This window comes from Cebus imitator, unplaced genomic scaffold, assembly GCF_001604975.1.
Source record: "Cebus imitator isolate Cc_AM_T3 unplaced genomic scaffold, Cebus_imitator-1.0 Scaffold395, whole genome shotgun sequence".
In the NCBI taxonomy this organism is placed as follows: domain Eukaryota; kingdom Metazoa; phylum Chordata; class Mammalia; order Primates; family Cebidae; genus Cebus; species Cebus imitator.
Window position 1 is genome coordinate 846,352 of NW_016107710.1, and position 9,168 is coordinate 855,519.

The 9,168-nt window shown below is 31.7% G+C and overlaps 1 long non-coding RNA gene across 1 annotated transcript in view; it reads left to right on the forward strand.

The window, feature by feature from the left end:
* LOC108289206 overlaps window positions 1-2,810 on the forward strand; it is a 3,803-nt gene extending 993 nt beyond the window's left edge. Inside the window, exon 3 of the long non-coding RNA XR_001819052.1 lies at window positions 1,203-2,810. This is a non-coding gene — a long non-coding RNA (uncharacterized LOC108289206). The remainder of the gene's footprint in view (window positions 1-1,202) is intronic.
* The last annotated feature ends 6,358 nt before the right edge of the window (window positions 2,811-9,168 follow it).

The window sequence follows — 9,168 nt, forward strand, 5'->3', positions numbered from 1 at the left end:
TCCCCCCTCCATATCTCTCTCTCCCACCTCTCCATCTCTCACTGTTGTTTATTCTCCATAGTTCCATTCTGGATTTCCCATTGGATACTATCCTTGAGATCATTTTATTTCAAAGACTCTCTGATCTCAAAAATTTTTATCTATCTGCTATCTATAACTTCTTAGAGTAATTCTTAAAATAAAATAAAAAACAGGTAAGTATTGAGCTATCAGACGCCATGTAATTGTAAGCCTTTACACAGTAAATTTAAACAGTAATTTTTTTTTGTATTATACTTAGGAATTTTTCCTTAGTTACTCTGATTGATGAAATTAACTTTTTAAGACAATTCTGTGAAGCTCTGCAATTTGCTCAACAATAGTTACTGAATTTATCAGCCTACCACCATATTTTCTTCACCTTGAGAAATTAAATATGACTATGTCCCTGGATGGTAACATAGTACAGTGTGAAACTAACTTATCAGTTGCCTGAAAAAGAAGGGAAAATTTGACTGAATATTAAGTCACAGACATATGTGTGCTTCATTTCTAAATATGTATCATCTGATGCAATGAGCTGGTTTTGCCCTTTTACAGGACTTAAATTTTTCATCACGGATTAACCACAGATATCAGTGTAGTTCCTATTCTATGCTAAACAACTACATTGGTGAGAAACTGATGGAGAGTGGCCCACAGTGCTCTTTGTTTTTGTGGCATATCCCAAGCTATTTTTCTCTGAGAGTAGAGACACATGCCCTTATGTATACCATCACCTCAGTCCTCAGCTATAAAGCAAGCTTGTCTTCATACCATTTGCCTTTTTTCAGGATATCAAGTCAAAATAAAAAACAAATCATTTGGATGATTGACTTTTCCTTCAGTTAGGGCTCCTCTGTGATTTTCAAAATATTAATAGGGGAGTCCTTCAAAATCTCTTCTATGTGCTGATAAGAACATGGGACTCCACTTGCAGCGAGTCATTTATTGGAAGCTGGTATCCTCTATGAGCTTGTTCCAGATTTCATTATAGAGAAAAATTATTTCATAATCTGTAGGATATCAGAAATTCCTTTTCAAGTTTTAGTCTGGATAAAATTTTCATCTCTTTGTTCAGCAAATTTATTAATGTAAGGACATTAAATGAGAAGAGATTTGGACATGAGATCTAACTCTCCATCTTACCAGGTAATACTCAGTGCACTTTATATTTATTACAGGTGAATGCCAGTGGAATGCAATTCTTTTGCTTTAGAAGATAAACTTTTAGCAATGTCAAGTTTCCAGGTACAACTGAGAGATATTTAACACATTAATATTTCCACCAAGATGGGGAAAATTTCCTAGAGCTCATTTCTTTTGACAGCAGAGAAGTATCCAAGTTATTCTAGAAAATAAAGCATAGTTTTCCTCAAGTCCTATATTACATGAGACTACTGTCTCCAAAAATTAAATTCCCACAACAACCTAGAAAGTTTGGAGATCTCTATTTGATTTTTCCGTCTTGCTAAATATTCTTCAAAACAAATATTAGTTGTCCCTGTCACTCAGAATGAAGAAAAACGGTGTTAATGAGGACCTGGAGAAGTAAACTGACTACTGCTTTTCCAGACTCCAGAACTATAACAAATAAATTTCTGTTGTTTATAAGCTACCCAGATTATGGGGTTTTGCTGTAGCAGCCCAGGTGGACTAAGGCAAGGTTACTTTTAGCTTTTTACATATGTGTTTGTGTATATGTATCTGTGAGATAGAAAAAAGCTATTATTCATCATAGAGTTAAAATATATTAAGAATTTAAACTTTTCTACAAAAATTTAATTCAAGTTTTAGTGAGAAAGTAAAGTAAAATGAATGTATATAAAACAACTCCTCATAGAGGACATCTGTTCTGGCAGGTGAGAAACTGATACCTATGTGCTGCTCGGAGAAGGTAAGTGTAACTGGCATGCTCAGTAGCATCTTCATATACTTTTGGAGAAAGCTCATCAAACCAAAGTATGGCTTACCGACTAAGGCCATTGCTTGCGATCCTGCCTTATTTATCTTCTTTGTGTTGTTGCTCTTCCAGGTAACCCTCTCCTTTTCATTATTAGGTTTTTATTTTCCATCTCTGTGTTCCTCAGTAGATAAGAAAGCAGAAATGAGCTGGAATCCAATCTTTACAGACTTTTCTACTGAAAATACGTAAGTATCCTCCAATACTATGTGTTATATAAAAAATTACTAACCATAAAATAATTGTCATGAAAACCCAACCTTCCTATTAAGTGATAGTTTTACCAAAGCATCAAAAATACATTTATTTACAATAAAATGCTTGATCTTTATGCATGCATGCAGGCCAACTACTGGATCTCCAATCAGTGACCATGAATAATACTTTTGTTTTTTGGCCTTGAACCTATTGCATATGTTCTAGCCACTGCCTCTTTCCGGTGGAAATACTGATTTTCTCATGAAAAACAAACAGCTCTTCAATGAGGAAATGTTATGTGCCTCATTAAGAAATACTTTGGTCTGAATGTTTGTGACCCCACCAAATTTATGGGTTCAAATCCTAACCCCCAAGGTGATGATAAAAGGAGATGGAGATTTGGGGGAGGTGATTTGGTAATGAAAATGGAACCCTCATGAAGGGAATTAGTATCCTTATGAATGAGGAATCAGAGAACTAACTTGTCCCTTTCACTAGACAAGCAAACAGCAAGAAGACGCCTTCTAGGAATCATGAAATGGATCCTCATCAGACACTTCATTGGCAGATGTCTTGATCTTGGACTTCCCAGCCTCCAGAACTATAAAAAATAAATTTCTGTTGTTTATAAGCTACCCAGATTATGGGGTTTTGTTATAACAGCACAGATGGACTATGGCAAGGGTACTTTTGGCTTTTTCATATATTTGTGTTTCTGTATGTGTGTGGGGAAGACAGAAAAAATGAATTTGTTATTATTCATCATAAAGTTAAAATATTTTAAGAACTTAAACTTTTCTACAGAAATGTAATTCAAGGTTGTGTGAGAAGATTTTGGGTATTGAAGAAAAGATAAAGAAAAAATCTTTAAAAATTATTTATTTATTTATTGTCTCTCTTAGCTTTCTCTTCTCCTGCTCATCACGTATATATTAAATATATAATAAAAATCCTGAGTATTAGTTATTCTTCTCAAGTGTAATTTAATGACTGAATATCCCATATGAAAATAACCAAAATATTAATTGTCAAATATTTTCAATTTTAGATATTTCTACCTTAAAAATTGTTGTCAATGTGAAATAGGTTTGGATAGACAAATTAGTAGTTATTGAAGATATGAACATAATCATTTTGCGTTTGCATAAACGCAATATATAAACGTTCATCTCCTGTAAGCCAGAATGTTAATCAAAATAATTTTAATTAAGTATTCATATGTAACTTGATTGAATATATCTGATTAGCTAAATTTAAATAAGTGAATGCTAGTATTAAATCTTATGCTAACATTCCCTTCACTGAAAGAATATTATGTTTTGAAAATTAAAGTGCCACAAGATGAAATTTTTGCAATACTTTATCAAATATATTTAATTTGAGACTAACTTGCTTTATTAGGAAAGCTAAAGTAATATACTATAAATCTTGCATTTCAATCAATTATCAGATATCCTGATTTAGTGAGATGAATGAAAATTGTGTATTCTGGCAGAAATAATTATTAATTTCAGCACTACACTTTCCACTGTAGAAGATGATTAGATCAAACTCCTTCTAACAATCAGTTTCCTCATCTGAATTGTCTAATTGAATGTTTTATATGAGAAAACAACAACAACAAAACAATGAATACTTAAAGGAGGATTTCCTCATTCACTATATATTTAGTATATTCAAACAAAAAAAAACTATGATTTACAGAAAAATGAAACAACTGCAACTTCTGTTTTATTTAGTCAGTGATATTTCAAATAAAATAACTATTTTTGGCTAAATTATGCAGATCAGTCTTATAAGGTTTCCGTTTGGATTTATGTGTCTGTACATGGCTTCTATAGCCCTCTACATTTAAAAACATTTTACCATATTTGTTGAGTCAAGAACTAATAGGTGTAGTAAATAATGTACACGCTTGCCGTATTTTCCACTTGGATAAGTACCTTTAATTTTCATCTGGTTTCAGATGCTGTTCTGCTTGTATGCCTCCGGGGAAACAATACTGCCAGGTGCTTGCACCTAGAAAAGGACATGACTTTGATAAATGAAAAAAAAGTTTATGGTAAGTAGTTTTCATGTACCATATATTAGAAGGTGATTTCTTTCGGTGTTTTTAGACATGATATTAGCAAGAGCTGATATACTTCTAAATGTGATCCTGAATACAATTTTCTCAAAACAATTAGTAGTTTTTATAATAATAACAATTGCTAGCCTGAGAGTGCAGGGATGTTCATGCTTAAAAAGTCACAACAAAGATCATCATTTCCAGAAATATTGTGATCTAAATATTCTGAAATTGATTTTACTAACCAGTGTGCTGCTACTCACTGTTATGCTGTAAATGGAATACAAATGTAGAAAATATAGACAACTTTCTATTGGCCAGCTAAGCAGGTCCAAAGATCCCATTGTGTTTGCTTTGTTTTTCTGCATATGTATATACAAGTATATGCAAATGAAAATATCTGTCTGTGTGTGATATATATTTGTGATACATCACATACACAGACATATATATAACATATATATATCTCTCTCTCTCACATATATCACACACATACACTTTTATAAAGAAGAGAGGTTTGTTTTTCTCACAGTTATGCAGGCCATACAAGAGGCATGGCACCAGCATCTGCTTATATCACACACACACACACACACACACGCACACACACACATGGAAGGAGAGAGAGAGAGAAAGAGAGGGAGATAGTCTATTCTCATTATTTGTTATATTTACCTTCTATAAAGTTGCCATGAATGTTGGATTAGCAAACATTGAGCCAGTGCTCTTAGGAGAAATACAGAGTTAGTTTTCTGTGAGCCTCTGATCACAAAGCTTTTCTCAACTGATTAATACCTAACCTATGTATGTTTCTCTTTAAAGAAACCTTATCTAATATATATATATTGTTGATTTATTAACAGTAAACTCATGACCAACAGCTTATCTTGCCTAAACCAAGCTTATGTAACATATTTTCTCCATAAGGCACACACAGCTTTCTTGCCTTTGGGAACACTAGACATCACTTCGGATTTATGTTTGGGGCCATGTTAGAGAAATCACCAACAAAAGGCACAAAACTAAAAACATCGCCACTAACTAGAACATGAACAGAACACTTCTTTACAATATGGGTTGGAACAAGAAGGCAGACAGACAGTTACCCAGTTCAAACTCTGGTGGGAATGTACACACTGAACATCTCAAATTTTTCACTGGTCTGCAAATGTCTGCAAATGACCATGATGAAACAATGAGTATTAATTTTAGGGTTACAAATAAGTTTTAATAAGTGAATTCACAAATACTAAATCTACAACTTATGAAAATTGACTATATTTATAATATATACAAACCTGGTCATTTAAACATAGTAATTTTATGTATTCATAATTATACATTAAAGTTAAGACTATATGAATCAAAGAAAATAAAATTTCAAGCTATAATCAGGAAGAAGACATTTGCATCAAATATGATCAAAAGATAATTGAGAATAAAATAAAATATCCTACAAACAAAAAGAAAGACAACTCCCATCTTTAAAAGTGTACAAATAGTATGAATAGGCCCTTTTACATCTGATATAACCAAATAAATATAAGTTCAACTTAAATCAGTAATAGAGAAATTTAAGTAAAGTCAGTGAAACTCCATTACATAATCTAAAACAGTGAAAAAAAAAATACAGGTCTAATGGTATCACATGATAGTGAGGTAAAGCAGTAATAGACACTCTCAATCACTTTGTAAAAGAGAAAGAAAAATCCTTGGAAATCAAAATGTTATTAACGGTAAACTTAAACATGCCATTATCCTACATTCAGAAATGATTCTCCTTAGCATATTCATTTAAGAACTCTTAGCACTACATACTAATGTATCATGTTTATTCATAGCAGAATCATTAAATATATTATGTTGGAATGGAATACTATTTAGTTCAGAAAATGAAAGTATGATTGAACATGGATTTGTCTCTTTACATAATATTGAACAAACATATCAAGTCCAAAAACTAAATGCCATAAGTGTTCATTTATATAACGTTCTAAAACAAACATATGTGACATATATTTTAACAACACAAACATCAGTGTTTAAAATGTAAGAAAGAGAAGAATACACTTAACATATAATTCAGGACAATGTAAAACTTTGTGTGACTTGAATGGGAATACAGAAAGAAAGGGCTTCTGGTGTTGAGTTGTTTCTAAACAGTAATTAAAACATTCTGTTTTCTGAGCTAGTTAGTAATAATTATGTGGTTACTATATTCAAAACATTATGATATATGTCATAATAAAAATGTACAGGTAATATTTCTCACACAGGAAAATTTTCCATGGAGTCATATTACTTTCATTCCCTTCCACCCTAGTCATCCCCTTGGTTGAAACCTCAGGTATGCCTCAGTACTCTCTACTATCTATCCCGCAATATGGTAGAAGAAAGCTTAGTGAAACTCGCTCTCTTTTTCTTTAAAATTAAATCCCAAAGAATCAGACAATATTGACAGGTTGCCATCCTACCCAGGTGGGTAGAATCATCCAGCTGGAAATATAACTAGCCTATGATTACCCTGTTTTAAGCTCTTCAAGAGAAGAAAGAACAATAGGAAATGTTATTTCATCCTAGTATTTATTCTTTGTAGCTGCTTACCCTTAGCTTATCAGTGGTGAAAATAGTATAAACTGTAAGCTGTGGTCTATATTCACAGGCCTACAGATTGACTGTACCATGCTTTACATTCTAACATTATAAAAATTCACGTAAAAAGTCTAAATGCCGCTTGTATTACGTTGAATAATTTTACCTGTTACCATTATAAAAATGCAATGGAAATGTTCACTTTAATATTGTAAACCTATTTTATTCAACTTCTATAGTTTCAATTTTTATTAGTAGGTGAAAATACCTTTCTTTATTCACAACCTATTAAGAAGTATTGCTAATTACCTGGATTATTTGAGTAGTTCTATTGTTCCCATTTTTATAAAAATAGCCCAATATAAGATACAGTAACACAGTAGACAGTGTTGTTGTGGACATCCTATTGACGAAATTAGTTTGTCAATCAGTTACTATAATGGAATTCTATTCACATATCACATATAAACTGATATTTCAAAATGACAACCTGTGTCTCGTATGGTGGCTCATGCCTATAATCTTTAGAAGGGTGCTAAACAGCATTTGTTTATGACTATTGATTCAATAATGGCATAGCTACACAAATTCTAATTATTTGATATTATTTATTTATGCCCCAAGGTTATTTCAAATATACAAATATTCACAGTGATTACTTCCTCTCCAAAAATGCCAGATCTCAAAGACAAAAGTTATTTTTATTATTTTTCTTTATGTCATTACCTTATACCTTTCTCATGGTTCCTCCTCTATTTCCCCTATTTTTCTGCCTTTCTTATCATCAACCTCTCTAACCTGAATTTTTACCATTTTGATTTTTAATATATGTTGACCATTCCTCACAATATTTCCAATATTTTGTTCATCCTCATTTTCAATTACTTATCGAGTCCATTAGATCTTTATAATCTAAGAACTGCAAGATTTTGTCTGGACTGCTTGACTCCCACTAAAAGCAGTCATCTAGCTTAAGTTCCAGTTAAACCAGATCAGGTTTTATGGTGGAGAAAAACAAAGGTCTCTTTCTTCATTTTCCTATGTTCTCAGTCTGTAATATGCAAATAGAGAGGTTCCAAAACCCCTAGATAAAATGAAATGTAGAATCTTAGTAAAGCCCCATACAGTTTATTATATATTTTATTATAAATTTAATAAATACATGGCATATATAAATTTATATTAAATATTCAATATATAATATATATCAGAAGTTTCTAATTTGGCATTATTGACATTGTGCCCAAGATAATATTTTATCTTTAGTGGCTGTCCTGTGCATTGTAGAATATTTAAAAGCATCATTTGCTTCTGCCCAGCAGATATCAATAGTGTCTTACCCCCACCAGATGTGTCAATGAAAGATATCTCCATATAGCGACAGATGTCCACTGAGTGAGCAGAATTGCTCAGAATACAGAAGGTTTAGCATAATTGATGTATATTGTATCAAGAAACATAAAATATAAATATTGTATAACAAATGTAAATTATATATAATATACACAAAATAAGGTATTTTAGTTTGATGCTTAGAAGGATGACTTTGATTTGTGTTTCAGTTTTGGTTCAGTACAGTCTGGTTGTCAGGGTCATTATTAAAACATTTCTGATAAATGTGAATTCAGAACAATCCTTGATGTCTATGTGATTTATTTCCCATTTTTCAAATGCAAATGCTTTGAAATAATTAGACATGAAGATAATTTCAGCATATACTTTTGTGGTAATTTCAGAGTGAGTATTAGACTTTTGATTTTGAGTTGAATCCTTTTCTTTTTCCCTTAAAAATGCTTAGGAACACATAAACTGCAGATTTTCTTGGTTTCACTTTAGGTTCCATTGGAACCCTATTACATGTAAGCTTGGAGAAAGGAAATGCAGTTAAGGGAAGAGTACTTTGACATCTTTTCAACTTCAGATTATTTTTGACGCTTAGATCAATCTCTTATTTGTTTCTACAGGAAATTCCCTAATGTTTCACGCACACTCACAGTGTTTACTAACCTTACTTTTTATTTATAAATGCTGCATTGAAATGATTTGCTTCCAATGGTGTTTATAAGCAAGTTACTTTAATTTTTAAAATAGATTTTAAACATATTTATTTCCATAAAGTATGAGATGACAATCCAATAATTGAAAGATTGTTGGAGTAAAACTGTTAATATTTGATATAATATTTTGTATCTGCTCTAATAGATGTTTAAAAATCTATAGCTCAATGGGAAGGACTTTCAAACTCAAAAGGATGTAATTTAAGCTGTATTATTTCCTAGTTTTTTTTTTTATGCTTCTTTGAATTTATAAAGGACTGTGAAAAGATTCA